Source organism: Heterodontus francisci, chromosome 12, assembly GCF_036365525.1.
Source record: "Heterodontus francisci isolate sHetFra1 chromosome 12, sHetFra1.hap1, whole genome shotgun sequence".
Taxonomy (NCBI): Eukaryota; Metazoa; Chordata; class Chondrichthyes; order Heterodontiformes; family Heterodontidae; genus Heterodontus; species Heterodontus francisci.
In genome coordinates, this window is record NC_090382.1 from 55184381 (window position 1) to 55201477 (window position 17097).

Consider the following 17097-nt stretch of genomic DNA (forward strand, 5'->3'; position numbering starts at 1 on the left):
AGTGAGTTCTGGAATATTTCGACCAATGTCTCCGCTATCTTTGCAGCCACTTCCTTTAAAACTCTTGGATGTAGGCCATCAGGTCCTGGCGACTTGTCTGCCTTTAGTCCCATTAGTTTGTCAAATACTTTGTCCCTTGTGATAGCGACTGTTGTAAGATCTTACCTCCTATTAGCTCCTTGCTTACCTGATATCTATGGGATGTTTATAGTGTCTTCCACCGTGAAGACTGATGCAAAATATTGGTTTAAATTATCTGCTATTTCCCTGTTTCCTGTTATCAATTCTCCAGTCGCATCCTCCAAGGGTCCCGTGCTCACTTTAGCTACTCTCTTTTTATATACCTGTAGAAGCTCTTGCTGTTTGTTTTTATATTTCTTGCCAATTTAATTTCATAATCAATTTTCTCCCTCTTTATTAGCATTTTAGTCATCCACTGCTGGTTCCTAAAAAATTCCCAATCCTCTGGCCTACCACTAGTTTTCGCCGCTTTTGGTAACCACCTTGACCACCTTTGGTAACCACGGGTGGTTCATCCTTCTCATCGAGTCCTTCTTTTTGACCCGGATAAATTTTTGCTGAGCATTATGAAATATCTGCTTAAATGTCTGCCACTGCTCATCCGTTGACCTTCCCCTTAGTCTATTTTCCCAGACTGCTTTAGACAGCTCTTTCTTCATACCTCTGTAATTGCCCTTGTTTAAGTTGAGGACACCAGTTCGAAACCCGAGTTGCTTGTCCTCAAACTGAATTTGAAATTCTACCATGTTGTGATTGCTATCCCATAGAGGATCCTGAACTACCATATCTCTTACTAATCCTACCTCATTACACATTACTAGATCTAAAATAGCCTGTTTCCTGGTAGGTTCTGCAATGTATTGTTCTAAGTAACAATCCCTGATGCACTCTATAAATTCATCTTCCATATTACCTCTACCAATCTGATTTGTTCAGTCAACACGCAGATTAAAATCGCGCATGACAATTGCAGCGCCCTTCTTACATGCCTCTGTTATTTCCTGATATATATTTTGTCCTGCAGTGAGGTACCTCTTCAGGGGCCTATAGACGACTCCCACCCATAATTTCTTCCCCTTGCTATTCCATATTTCCACCCAAACTGATTCCACATCACAATCTATTGCACCTTTAGTAACAAAGCTACCCCACCTCCTTTTCCTTTTTGCCTATTTTTCCAGGACGTCGAATACCCTTGAATATTGAGTTCCCAGTCTTGGACACCCTGCAACCACGTCTCTGTAATAGCTATCAAGTCATACTGATTAATTTCTATTTGTGTCGTCAACTCATCTATCTTGTTACAAATGCTGCGCGCATTCAGATAAAGAGCCTTAAGCTTTGACTTTTTGCCATTATTACTCATTCTGTTTCTAATTTCCACTACCGTGGAATCTCCATGCTCAGCATTGTGGGGAAAGTCTTTGCTCGAGTCACTTTAAACAGGCTCCAGAAGCTGGCTGAGTGTGTCTACTCTGAGGCACAGTGTGGCTTTCGAGCACAGAGATCCACCATTGACATGCTGTTCTCCCTTTGCCAGCTACAGGAGAAATGTCGTGAACAACAGATGCCCCTCTACGTTGCTTTCATTGATCTCATCAAAGTCTTTGAACTCGTCAGCAGACGTGGTCTCTTCAGGCTAATAGAAAAGATTGGATGTTCACCAAAGCTACTAAGTATCATCACCTCATTCCATGACAATATGAAAGGCATGATTCAGCATAGCGGCACCTCATCAGACCCCTTTCCTATCCAGAGTGGCGTGAAACAGGGCTGTGTTCTCGCACCTACCCTGTTTGGGATCTTCTTCTCCCTGCTGCTCTCACATGCGTTCAAGTCTTCAGAAGAAGGAATTTTCCTCCGCACAAGATCAGGTGGCAGGTTGTTCAACCTTGTCCGTCTAAGAGCGAAGACCAAAGTACGGAAAGTCCTCATCAAGAAACTCCTCTTTGCTGATGATGCTGCATTGACATCTCACACTGAAGAGTGTCTGCAGAGACTCATCGACAGGATTGCGGCTGCCTGCAATGAATTTGGCCTAACCATCAGCCTCAAGAAAACGAACATCATGGGACAGGACATCAGAAATGCTCTATCCATCAATATCAGTGACCACGCTCTGGAAGTGGTTCAAGAGTTCACCTACCTAGGCTCAACTATCACCAGTAACCTGTCTCTTGATGCAGAAATCAACAAGCGCATGGGAAAGGCTTCCACTGCTATGTCCAGATTGGCCACAAGAGTGTGGGAAAATGGCACACTGACACGGAACACAAATGTCCGAGTGTATCAAGCCTATGTCCTCAGTACCTTGCTCTAAGGCAGTGAGGCCTGGACAACGTATGTCAGCCAAGAGCAACGTCTCAATTCATTCCATCTTCACTGCCTCAGGAGAATCCTTGGCATCAGGTGGCAGGATCATATCTCCAACACAGAAGTCCTCGAGGCAGCCAACATCCCCAGCATATACACCCTACTGAGCCAGCGGCGCTTGAGATGGCTTGGCCATGTGAGCCACATGGAAGATGGCAGGATCTCCAAGGACACATTGTACAGCGAGCTCGTCACTGGTACCAGACCCACTGGCCGTCCATGTCTCTGCTTTAAAGACGTCTGCAAGCGCGACATGAAGTCCTGTGACATTGATCACAAGTCATGGCAGTCAGTTGCCAGTGATCGCCAGAGCTGGCGGGCAGCCATAAAGGCGGGGCTAAAGTGTGGCAAGTCGAAGAGACTTAGCAGTTGGCAGGAAAAAAGACAGATGCTCAAGGGGAGAGCCAACTGTGTAAAAGCCCCGACAACCAATTTTATCTGTAGCACCTGTGGAAGAGTCTGTCACTTTAGAATTGGCCTTTATAGCCACTCCAGGCGCTGCTTCACAATCCAATGACCACCTCCAAGCGCATACCCATTGTCTCTCGAGACAAGGAGGCCAAAGAAAAAGAAGACTCATTCTGTTTCTAATTTCTGCTGCACTCTCCTGTTTATTTTTTCTGCCCCTTCTTGTCATACTTTGATTACCATTCGCCTCTTCACTACCCTGCACCTCTGCTCTCTCATTTCTTTTTGATTTTTTAAACTTCCCTTCAATTGAACCCTCCCCCCCACTAATTAGTTTAAAGTCCTATCTCCAACCCTAGTTATACGATTCGCCAGGACACTGGTCCCAGCATGGTTCAAGTGAAGCCTGTCCCAATGGAACAGCTCTCTCCTTCCCCAGTACTGGTGCTAGTGCCCCATGCATCGGAACCCATTTCTCCCACACCAATCTTTGAGCCACGTGTTTACCTCTCTAATTTTATTTACCCTATGCCAATTTGCACGTGGCTCAGGTAGTAATCCGGAGATTATTACCTTTGTGGTTCTGCTTTTTAATTTAGCCCCAAGTTGCTCATAGTCCCTCAGCAGAACCTCTTTCCTCGTCCTACCTATGTCGATGGTACCTACGTGGACCACGACAACTGGATCTTTTTCCTCCCACTCCAAGTTCCTCTCCAGCCCAGAAGAGATGTCCTTAACCTTGGCACCAGGTCGGCAACACAGCCTTCGGGACTCTCTATCTTTGCTGCAGAGAACAGTATCTATTCCCCTAACTATGCTATCCCCTATTACTACTACATTTCTCTTTTCTCCCCCCACTTGAATGGTACTCTGAACCCTGGTGCTATGGTCAATTTGCTCATCCTCCCTGCAGCCTGTGCCCCTGTCCACACCGGGAGCAAGAACATCATACCTATTGGACAAAGGCACTGGCTGAGGCTCCTCCAAAGCTATATTCTGGATCCCCATACCAGCCACGCTCCCAGTCACATTCTCCTGTCCCTGACTATGGTCCAAATTGGATGTAATTAATCTAATGGGTGTGACTGTCTCCTGAAACACAGTGTCCAGGTAACTCTCCCCCTCCCTGATGTGTCGCAGTGTCCGGAGCTCAGACTCCAGCTCATCAACTCTGAGCCGAAGGTTATCGAACAGCCAACACTTGCTGCAGATGTGATCACCGTGGATCACACCGGCGTCCACTAGCTCCCACATACTACAGCTGCAACACATCGCCTGCCCAGCCATCTCTATTCTATTTAATTAAAGGCACACTGTTTTCAAGCAGAGGAGAAAAAAACTGCTCCACGACACTATACAATTCTAACCAAAGAAAACTTAAGATTTGTCAAGCTAGCTTTGTAATTAGTATTATCAGAAACAAAGAACTTGTATTGATATAATGCCTTATCACTTCGTGGCTTACTGGAAAATTAAACAGTGTTATAAGTTAATCATTTGTTTAATACCACATGATTTTGTTGAACTGTATTACATATTCCAACAATGGTTTAATTCGGAACATCCCAAAGTACTCCACATCCGATAGTTACTTTCTGAAGTAGAGTCACTGCTATGTGGTTGGACTGGGTGAGCATAACCTCCTTGGGAATAAGGAGCCAAAGAAGAATGTGAATGCTTCTAAATGTGCACTACTTCACAGAGATGTTGTTGTGATTGTCTAGGTCTGCACCCACTAACCAGCACTGTCCCATCAATCTCACCATCTCTGATTGCATGAGCAAAGTGCCTTCTCACCAGTTCTGTGGTAGCTTCTCATATAAGGAGAGCTCTCTGATATTGGGGATTCTCCCTCCACTAGCCTGTCGTTCTCAGGCAATGAGCTCAAGTTTCTCTGATAACAAGAACTGAAATGCCAGATTAAATTAATACATGAGGAGTGAACTAGCCGATGTGTCATGAAAGGAGAAATTGGCACACAGGACTGAAGACATATTTTTAAAAGAGGGATGGTAAAGGTGCAGAATAAGTATGTTCCATTAAAAAATAAGGAAACTACTAACAGTTGCTGGATACAGTAGATAAATAAGCATTGAAGAAGAGAGCCTTTAAGGACCATAATACTATCAATGAAGAAGCTAACGAAATTGAGAAAATGAGAAATGAGATCAAGAACGTATAAGGAAGGCCGAATGGGAGACTGAGGGAAAAAATTCAAAAAACATTAAAGAGACAAATATATCAGTAAAAAGAATTGTGAGAAGAAAGGTGAGAGCCTAAGGGGAGAGGATTGTAAAAGAATGGTGGAGCTATTTAGTAAGTCTTTATTCAAGAGATAGATTTTGGAGAGGAAATAAATCCTGAAGTGATTGAGAGTGAGATGAATTATACTACAATGGACAAAAGGAACATTTTAAATAAGTGAGTTAGGTAGAGGTGCTGGGTCAGCAGTGCAACATGAGGTTAAATGATCCTGTGAAATTTTGAGCTCAAAATCTGGAATTTTCTGTTTCATGGAAACTGGAGTAAATTAAATTCTCTAAAATTCAATCAGAAGTGCTTTAAACTGCTGTGTTTTTATTTGTGGCAGAGCCCATTATATGACATGCTCTTTGAGTTTCCTGCCCATATTATGCCAGTCATGTTCAATAGTCACCATCTCTACCAGTGGAAAATTGCAGAAGCGGGGCTGAGCCACAGGGAGCTAGTGGAAATCGTGCCACTGGCACCAGAGTTATGTTGGGAACACAGCAAAAATTCTAGGCTGAAACATCCAACAACGAGCTTTGAAAATATATGCTTTCAGGTTCATTAACACTGCAGGGAATGTGTAGATAGGGGGCAGACGTAGACTGCAGAGTGAAGTTTACTCTGTGTAAAAATTCACTTAAAAGTCACCTTGTGAATAGTGAACAGAAAAAGGAATCCTTTCATAATAAACATTTCTGCTTTAAAAACATTAAAAATATTGGCATATTTTTGTTCTGTACATTTTCTTCCCTTTTCTGCCTCCGTTCTCAAGCTACACTCTTGCTGACGCCTGGTTGATTGCCTAAAATGAGGGACTATGGCCTGGAAATTAGATTGTGCGTGAATTCAGCATGCGATACGAGTGCATCACACACTGCATGTACCTAATGAGGCCAGCAACAGGACCAATAAGGTGAGTAACCATCTTTTGCGTGGCATCCTTTTAAGGGCTGCTGTTTTGGTTGCTGAAAGCCTGAAGAAACTGGCTGTGCATGCTGTGGTCATTTGCAGTTAAATTGGCAAAGAGTTCTGATACAGACATTAGACCCCCAATCTGCAAATGCCAGAGGTTGAACAGCACTTTCAGGCACACACCCTTAACACCAACTGAGCAGTCCTAACCAATATAGCATGCAGTCTGCCTGTAATATTGAACCTGTAGGTGCCCAAAAACAGGTGTAGCACCATCAAATTTCTATGTTCATATTCCATGTGGTAACCTGAGTTGTAAGTGTTGGATGGCTACCTGACAGGACAAAAGTACACTAGATTAGACAACCACAAGGTAATTAGAGAGTGCTTTTCTAGCCTTTTGAAGATTTGGGATGCTACAGATGGAGAGGGGGTTCCACCCTTTCGCAGATTTACCTTCAATCGCTCATACCTCCCCAAGCATCAGCACAGAAATGCTTACCTAAGTGGTACAGATGGTGAGTTAAAGGGATCTGCATAACCTAACTGCAAGGTAATTCACTCAGCACATGTGAGCAGGTATAAGGTGCAAGTAGAAAGCACAGCCGAGGAAATGGCTCACCAGAGGGCACGCTTGGGTTGTAGACCTGCTGAAGAGGGCAGAGCTGCAGGCTTTCGGGACTATGCTTCAAAAGAAAAATGTTTTCTGCTCTACAGCCATTACTGAATGTATTGGACAGTCTGTTAGGGAACTATTACGACATATTGCAGATGATGAATAACAGATCTACCAACCTGTTCCAGGTTCTGGCATAAGACATTGACATATTGCGGTCAACAATGGAGAGTGAGGTCACCTCAATGGACGCTGTGGCTGGGTCTTCCTTGCAGGAGCCTGTGGCATCAATAGTAGCAACTCTCAGGGATCCTGAAAGTGGTGCCAGCAGTCTTTGGGCTGTACCATATCCTTCATCTTGGTCAGAGGGAGACTGAATCAATAGTTGCTTCTTTCACATCACAGATCTCCTACAGTCTGCTCATCTGCAGATTTGTGGGAATTCTGAGCCACAGGCTCACAGCTGGGGAAGTCATGCAATGGGAGTTGAACATGTTGCAATCTCTCTGCACCCTTGCCGGGTCCTAAACAAATGCATGCCCTGGTGTCAGAAATCCCAGTGGATCAGACTGCCCTGGTGGCTGATGAGCTGCTGAAGTCTATAGCAGTGCCCTCCCAGGCCCGAGATTCGAGATTTTATCAATCACAAGCATCTCAAGAGTTCTCTCTCATCTGAGTCATGGCACCCTTCCACCTCCCATGCTGAAGGCACCGGGGGCAGCAGCTTGTAGAAGTAGTAGCATAGATAAGAGATCACTTAAGAAAGACACAGTGAGTTCACACCTAGTTTGTAGGTATTTGTATAAGTCAGTGAAATTAGAAGCTATTTTGAAATACTGCAGAGCATTTCTGCAGTATTTTTTGTTGTATGTTGTTGCTGTAGTAGTGGCATAGTTAGAGCATTATTGATAAAGTCTTGGGAGTCTAGATAAGGTCAACTAATAACTTGTTTATTATTTACACATCTCTACACACTCCTCAAGCCTCCTTAGCTAGCCTCCTTTATCCTACTATTCTCTTCTTCCAAAGCCCATTATGTGACTGTTACATCATCATCACAACAGTGGGAGGGGTTGCTCTCACTGTTTCCAACGTTAACCCTTTCAGGTCCTTATACTACATCTCTCCCAAGTCTTTATCCATACATTTTCTTAAACATATATACATTCTTGACTTTACCTACTACCCTTTCACCCTCCAATTCTCTGATTTCACAGATTTAGTCTTTTAGGAGGTTTCACGACTCTCCTACTCTTGTTCTAATCTGAGTGGGATGATCAGTATTCTTCCTTGTAAATCTGGATTGCTGACTTGGTTGATTTTTACAAAGAATTGTAGTATTCTGTTTGCTTTGGGCTCCTTCATATTATCTGGGTCTTCCAAATAAATGATTGACTGTTGCTCCTAGGGAATAGGGATAATGTTTCTCCTATTTCTGCATATATTTCTTTCTGTTGTGTGAACCACATACAATCTCTGGCAGTTTTCATTTCTGTGGATCACAGTACCTTCCCTTTCTAGGTCCCGTATCCATACTCTTTGGCCTTCATTCAGTGTCCATAAGTCTCTGGCACAAAATCTTTTGTTGACTTCTATACGAGTTTTCCCAGTCTCTTACTTGCAATCCTGGAAACAATTTTTTAGGCAACGTAGGAAGCTGCATTCTTATCTTCCTGCCTATCAGTAACTCTGTAGGTGATAGGCCACACATCAACGGTGTAGATCGATAAATTAGAAGTGAGGTTGGAAGGTCTTCATTCTTCTTCAAAAGTACTTTATGGATCTTGCACCGCTTTCTGCTTCACCATTTGACTGTGGATACCATGGTAAATGTGTGAAATGTTGAAATCCCATTCTTATTGCAAGCTGTGTGAAATATTCATTCGCAACCTGTAGTCCGTTATCTCACAGTACTTCGTCAGGGATACCATGTGTCGCAAAGATGTCTTGTAGGACTCATATAACTGTTTCAGTTATTGACTATAACCTTCTCACTTATATCCACGTTGAGGAGTAATCAATGATGATTATTTCAGACTTTCCATTGAACATGAATAAATCCATACCTAGACATTGCCAAGGTCTGGTCGGAAATTGAGTAGTTAACAGAGGTTTGTGCTGTTCTGGTCTTTGTATTGCACAGATCTGGAAGTTTTGGTTCAGATATTCGATGTCTTTGGATATTCCTGACCACCACACTGATGATTGTGCCTTTGCTCTGCACTTCGTTATTCCCATATGGCCTTGATGTAGACGTTCCAAGATATCTGATCTAAGTGTCATGAAGACCCCCACCTGCCAAGAATGAGGCATATTAATTTCATCATATGAACATCAATTTTAAACTGCTGCTGGAGTTTAAAGAGATCAGCAGTGGCTGGAAAAACATTTGCATACTAAGAGACAGTGCTAGGAGAGACAAAAGAATTGCTCACTAATTCAATTAACAGAGATTGGGCTGAGCAATGGAGATCCACATTTTGTCGGGGTAAGAGACAGCACTACACCCCTCCACCGAGAGCTTTGGAATCCACAAACGCAGGAGTTTTTTAAAAAAGCGAGTCGCATGACTAATCTGCTGGCCCAGGTCTGGTTTTGAACTGCTCACAGGACAGCTTGGGTCAGACTGCAGATTGCAACTGAACTTGGAACAAGAGCCTCTCTCCTGTCTGGCTCTCTCTCTTTCTCTAACCTCCGGATCCACTGAAATCACTTAAACGTCAAGAGAGAAAAAATCTCCTACATCAAAACAAGTTTTAAAGCGTGCACTGGGCCCCAACGAAATGGCAAGACTTACTGGCAACCACGGACTCTACACCAAACTCAAAGGACCGTAAATAGAAACCCAGCTATTGCCTCAAACTTTTCCCTTTTATTCCTTCTACTTTTTCTGTCTCTATCTGCGTGTGTGTTTATCGCTTATGCATGCCAGCGTGGTCGTGTCACGTATTCGTGGTCATCAACCGAATTAAAGTTTAAGATTAATAAACTTCCATCTTTCTTGTTTAAATCTAAGAAAACCTGTCTGCTAAATTTCTTTGTTTTGAAATTGGAAAGCAGTGAATAAGGATTCACTGAGGGGAAGCTAAATCCTGTTACGGTTAAACCAGGTAAAGGCTGATAAGGAACTCCTAGACCCCTTTCTCACCTGATTGTAACAAAGTGAATTGGGAATGACTAGTCTGTCATTATAAACTAGCAAATCATCAATGATTGTGAAGTATTTTCTATATTCATAGAAAGTTTTCCATTGTCTTCCCATTAGGACATTCTTGTGGCTACACTTGTGTGAAAAACTGCCTTGTGCGAATACATTCTTCATCGCTTTTTTGGGCATGAAGAATATCTTGCAGTTTCTGTATACTTACCGGCCATTGTTTTGCAGAATATTGTGAATATGACTCTATCTTGTTCACAAACTTTACATCTTCTTGTTTCGGTTGGTCTACCGTTGCTCTTGACAGTGCATCAGCAGATGTTTGCATCTTTCCCTGGGCACATACAGTCTCATTCATATATCTCATCAATTTTAAATGAAATCTTTGGATCCTTGGAGGCATTTTTGCAATTTCCTTTCAATCCAGCAAAGATACCAAAGGTTTATGGTCTGTCTCGATGATGACTCTCAATCCGACAATATAATCAGAAAATTTCTCACATGCACATGTGACAGCAAGTGCTTCTTTTTCAATTACCGCACACTTTGGGCTGAATTTTATAGGGGCCTTGACGTTGGGATCCATGGCGGGGGGGGGGGGAGGTGGTGGTGGATGGTGGGGGCATGAAGATTGCCTCGGATGAGGCCCACCACGGATCTCAACGCTGGCGGCAAGGCCTCCAGTTAGCCCCTCCACAATTCAGCAATGGGACTTCAATTTTAATATTAAAATAAATTAACTTATATGCATTAATAAAGTTCCCGTCCCTCTTGATGTGCTGCCGTGAACTTCGTCCTGACGGCTGGCACTGACGCGCCTTCGGATCCCCATCTGGGGAAACGAAGTGCGACACCTGTGGGGAGTGGAAAGGAGGTAATTTTCTCAGTGTGGGAGGGGGGAGCAGGGTTGAACTCTTTGGATTGGTTGGGGGGTAGTGGGAAGGGGTTGAGGGTTAGAGTTTATGAACTTTGAGGGGGAAAGTCACGTAGTCAAGGTAAATATTTTGGGGGGGTGAGTGGGCAAGGAATTAAATGTAAGGTCATGGGGGGGGGGGTGTTGGGAGAGGGGATGGAAAGAATTATTTAAAGATTTGTTATACTTTTAAATGCAATTTGCCTTTAAGATTTCAAACTGTCACTTAGGATTCTAAGCCCTTTAGAAATGGCTTCGGCGCCTGTACAGTGGCGCCAGATGCCATTGCCGGGGACGGATCACCTGCCCCCTTCACGTCATCGGGGGAGAAGGTCCGCCCCAGCCATGTTCATATCGTGGCCTGAGCGTATAATATCGCGGCAGCTCCGCGGAGTAAAAGCCGTGCGTGCGGCTCGCCATCTTTAACGGCTGCTGCTGCACTCGGCGGCGGCCACATAAAATCTAGCCCCTTGTCTGTGTCAGACAAAACTCTAGATGCGTAGTATATTGGTCTGCAAGAACCATCAGGCTGCTCCTGGAAAAGGACTGCCCTAACCCCATAGAGGAGGCATCTGCAGCTGTATTTTTTTCATTCATTCATGGGATGTGGGCGTCACTGGCTAGGCCAGCATTTATTGCCGATCCCTAATTGCCCTTGAGAAGGTGGTGGTGAGCTGCCTTCTTGAACCGCTGCAGTCCTTGGGGTGTAGGTACACGAACAGTGCTGTTTGGAAGGGAGTGATAGTGATAGTGTAGGGTTATAGTGTGCCAAGATGTCCAGCAATATGAGCATATCATTAATCTTCCGGAATGCTTGTTCCTATGTGAACACCAATACTATGCTTGATCTTTTTTGAGAAGTTGACTTAGCGGTTCTGTTACCTGTGCTAAATGAGGTAGAAATTTGGCTAACTGATTCACCATTCCCAGGAATCTTTGGAGCTGCTGAATGGGCATAGGAGTAAGGAATTCTGTAATGGCTCATGTCTTAGTGGGTCTGCCATTATACCTTTACTGCTTACTATGTGTCCCATGAAGCAGATAGATGTCTTGGAGAATTCGCACTTCTCATTCAGAGTTAATCCTGCTTCTTGAAGTGCTGTAGAACTGTTCCAACCCTTTGGTCATATTCCTCTACTTACTGCCCATGTATCAAGATGTCATCCATGTGACAAATAAATCCTTTGAGCCCTTCTAAGATGTTAAACATAGACCTTTGGAAGATTTCTGATGCGGAAGTTAACCCAAATGGTAATCGATTGAAACAAAACGTCCCGAATGGTGTTATAAATATGGTTAGTAATCTTGAGATCTCACCTAATGAAACCTGCCAAAACCCACTATTAGCTTCGAGTGTGGTAAATATGATGCTCTGAGAGAATTTCGCTAAATTGTCATGCACCACGGACATTGGATGAGTTTCACGTGACACTGCTTTGTTAAGCTGCCTTAAATCCACCCAAATATAATGAGTACCATTTTGTTTTGGGTCTGGAACTATTGCCAAACAACACTCTGTTGGTGTTGTAACAGGAGAAACGAATCCCATCCTGGTCATCACTTCCAGCTGATCTTGAACTTGGTTCATCAATGGGTGTGGTATCTTTCTGGGTGTAAAGATACACATTGGTCTGGCACCTTCTTTAAGTGTCATACTCTGTCTTGAATCTTCCGAAACTTGTGAAAGGTTTTGAATAGTCTGCTTGAAAGCAACTGTTTACCTGTGACTGTTTGACTTCACCTAAGCATGCTTTCTGCTTAGGAGGGAACATTCTTGATTTTGCAAGGCGTATAGGGTTTCCATAATTTGTCTCCCTTTATATTGGAGAGTTGCTTGAAACTTATCCTTCACTTCCAGTTGGGTCCCACCTGGACCATGCAACTGTTTGTCTGCTGGTTGTAGGCAATGTCTCATCAACTATGGCTCTTAGTCTGACAGAACTGTGAGACCAGCACCTGTGTTCAATGTGAAATTCATTAATAAAAACAAGAAATGCTGGAACCACTCAGAAGGTCTGGCAGCATCTGTGGAAAAAGAAGCAGAGTTAACGTTTCGGGTCAGTGACCCTTCTTCGGAACTCTCTTTCCACAGATGCTGCCAGACCTGCTGAGCGGTTCCAGCATTTCTTGTTTTTATTTCAGATTTCCAGCATCCGCAGTATTTTGCTTTTATTTTAGTGAAATTCATTAGGTGTCGATTTACATAGATGTCCGCCATCTAAAATCCTTGATTTGGGTCATTAATTTTTCCTAGGAAATCTCCTGATTCCTTTTCTGCTGGAAGTTGATGCACTTCATTCACCACTCTCTGTGTGAAGGTCTTTTGCTTTGCGATTTTAAGTGAAGAGGTCTTGCTCTGGCTCGTTTTCCCATAATGGCCTGTCTTTTTACAGTTGAAACATTCCACTTTACTAGCAGGACACTGCTTTCATCTGTGGGTCTTCCTGGCTCCACAGCGCTGGCACGGTTTCCCGGTGTCATGCACCTTCTCACCTGTGTGTGCCTTCTTCTCTATAGATTGCCTCTCTGTCTTTGCCTTCAAGAACTGTACAGTCATTGGATTTCTTCTATCTAAAGCTTCTCTTCCGCCCACAGAATGGCTGTTTTGTCTTTGGACTACCACTTCTCGAGTGTAACATCATCTTTCGACTGTAAGAGATCTGATAAAGACTCATTAGCTATTCCGACAACTATTTGGTCCCTTATCAGTTCCACCTTCAATTCTCCATAGTCACAGTTCGCAGCCAATCCGTACAGGTCATTTATTAAAGAATCTATGGATTGGTCTATCTTCTGGACTTGCTTGTTAAATTTTGCTCTTCCGAGAATTTTGTTACTGCAAATATTGAAATATTTGTCAAAGGCTTGTAGCACATCCTCAAATTTATCAGAATTCTTATTTATCCATTGCCTCACAATCACATCATCCGCAATTGCACCAAAAGAGTTTAAGAGGGCATTTACTTGTTCGGCTTCTGATTTATTGTGCAGTTGGGAAGCAATCCTAAATTGTAGGAACCTTTTTCTCCATAAGGACCAATTTTGTATCTGATTGTGTCCTTTCTGATCATGGAAACTTTCAGGCATTCCAAATTTCGAATCCATTTTGTTTTCCTAGACTTTGTTTTTTTTAAGGGTGTTTCCCTTTATAAATTATTTTGGCTTTAATGGAGGCATTTGCACTCTTTCTGGGGGTTTCCCACGCTTTGTCTCTGTGGTCTGGTTGAGTAATAGCTGCTAACTCTGGCCGAGTCCAGATTTGCCTTTTTCCAGAGATTGACTTCACTCCCCACTTTTTGCAACCCAGTGCACCGTTATCCAACAATGGCCCCTTTTTAAAATTCTTTCACCCAATCCTGGACTATCACCTGGCACTGTGACTTGGGACCTGATCGTTCGACCTGGATGTTTCGTTGCAGACCACCACAATTCTGTGGTGCAGTCTTCATGCCTGCACGGCTGACTCATTGACTGTCCATGCCTTCTTTGGTCATGGAGCATCTCTGGAGCTCTTGGCAGTCCCCTGACAAGATCTGCTGTTCTCTTGGCGTTACTTCACGAGGTAAAGCTTTCTCAGTATTTTCTGGTTATTTTGACTGGTGCCACCATATTGTGTATTGTGGTTGTAGTAGTAGCATTTTTTTAAAAATTCATTCATGGGATGTGGGCGACGCTGGCCAGGCCAGCATTTATTGCCCATCCCTAATTGCCCTTGAGAAGGTGGTGGTGATCTGCCTTCTAGAACCGCCGCAGTCCATTTGGGTTAGGTATACCCACAGTGCTGTTGGGAAGGGAGTTCCAGGATTTTGACCCAGCAACAGTGAAGGAACGGCGATATAGTTCCAAGTCAGGATGGTGTGTGACTTGGAGGGGAACTTGCAGGTGGTGGTGTTCCCATGTATTTGCTGCCCTTGTCCTTCTAGTTGGTAGAGGTCGCGGGTTTGGAAGGTGCTGTCAAAGGAGCCTTGGTGCATTGCTGCAGTGCATCTTGTAGATGGTACACACTGCTGCCACTGTGCGTCGGTGGTGGAAGGAGTGAATGTTTGTAGATGGGGTGCCAATTAAGTGGGTTGCTTTGTCCTGGATGGTGACTAGCTTCTTGAGTGTTGTTGGAGCTGCACCCATCCAGGCAAGTGGAGAGTATTCCATCACACTCCTGACTTGTGCCTTGTAGATGGTGGACAAGCTTTGGGGAGTCAGGAGGTGAGTTACGCGCCTCAGGATTCCTAGCCTCTGACCTGCTCTTGTAGCCACTGTATTTATATGGCTACTCCAGTTCAGTTTCTGGTCAATGGTAGCCCCCAGGATGTTGATAGTGGGGGATTCAGCGATGGTAATGCCGTTGAATGTCAAGGGGAGATGGTTAGATTCTCTCTTGTTGGAGATGGTCATTGCCTGGCACTTGTGTGGCGCAAATGTTACTTGCCACTTATCAGCCCAAGCCTGGATATTGTTCAGGTCTTGCTGCATTTCTACACGGACTGCTTCAGTATCTGAGGAGTCGCGAATGGTGCTGAACATTGTGCAATCATCAGCGAACATCCCCACTTCTGACCTTATGATTGAAGGAAGGTCATTGATGAAGCAGCTGAAGATGGTTGGGCCCAGGACATTACCCTGAGGAACTCCTGCAGTGATGTCCTGGAGCTCAGATGATTGACCTCCAACAACCACAACCATCTCCCTTTGCGCTAGGTATGACTCCAGCCAGCGGAGTGTTTTCCCCCTGATTCCCATTGACCTCAGTTTTGCTAGGGCTCCTTGATGCCATACTTGGTCAAATGCTGCCTTGATGTCAAGGGCAGTTACTCTCACCTCACCTCTTGAGTTCAGCTCTTTTGTCCATGTCTGAACCAAGGCTGTAATGAGGTCAGGAACTGAGTGGCCCTGGCGGAACCCAAACTGAGCATCAGCGAGCAGGTTATTGCTAAGCAAGTGCCGCTTGATGGCACTGTTGATGACACCTTCCATCACTTTACTGATGATTGAGAGTAGGCTGATGGGGCGGTAATTGGCCGGGTTGGACTTGTCCTTTTTGTGTACAGGGCATACCTGGGCAATTTTCCACATTGCAGGGTAGATGCCAGTGTTGTAGCTGTACTGGAACAGCATAGCCAGGGCATTATTGATAACGTCGCGGAGTCTAGATAAGGTTAACTAATAACTCTTATTATTTACAGTCTCCTCAAGCCTCTCTTGTTAACATCCTTTGTGCTTCTACTCTCTTCTTCCAAAGCCATTACCATGTGACTGCTACATCATCACAACAGTGGGTGGAGTTTCTCTCACTGTCTCCAACATTAACTCTTTCAGGTCCTTATAGATAGAACATTACAGCACAGTACAGGCCCTTCAGCCCTCGATGTTGCGCCAACCTGCGAAACCATCTGACCTACACTATTCCATTTTCATCCATATGTCTATCCAATGACCACTTAAATGCCCTTAAAGTTGGCGAGTCTACTACTGTTGCAGGCAGGGCGTTCCACGCGGCTACTACTCTCTGAGTAAAGAAACTACCTCTAACATCTGTCCTATATCTATCACCCCTCAACTTAAAGCTATGTCCCCTCGTGTTTGCCATCACCATCCGAGGAAAAAGACTCTCACTATCCACCCTATCTAACCCTCTGATTATCTTATATGTCTCTATTAAGTCACCTCTCCTCCTCCTTCTCTCTAACGAAAACAACCTCAAGTCCCTCAGCCTTTCCTCGTAAGACCTTCCCTCCATACCAGGCAACATCCTAGTAAATCTCCTCTGCACCATTTCCAAAGCTTCCACATCCTTCCTATAATGCGGTGACCAGAACTGCACGCAATACTCCAGGTGCGGTCTCACCAGAGTTTTGTACAGCTGCAGCATGACCTCGTGGCTCCGAAACTCGATCCCCCTACTAATAAAAGCTAACACACCATATGCCTTCTTAACAGCCCTATTAACCTGGGTAGCAACTTTCAGGGATTTATGTACCTGGACACCAAGATCTCTCTGCTCTGCACTACCAAGAATCTTCCCATTAGCCCAGTACTCTGCATTCCTGTTACTCCTTCCAAAGTGAATCACCTCACACTTTTCCGCATTAAACTCCATTTGCCATCTCTCAGCCCAGCTCTGCAGCCTATCTATGTCCCTCTGTAACCTACAACATCCTTCGGCACTATCCACAACTCCACCGACCTTCGTGTCATTCACAAATTTACTAACCCACCCTTCTACACCCTCATCCAGGTCATTTATAAAAATGACAAACAGCAGTGGCCCCAAAACAGATCCTTGCGGTACACCACTAGTAACTAAACTCCAGGATGAACATTTGCCATCAACCACCACCCTCTGTCTTCTTTCAGCTAGCCAATTTCTGATCCAAAGCTCTAAATCACCTTCAATCCCATACTTCCGTATTTTCTGCAATAGCCTACCGTGGGGAACCTTATCAAACGCCT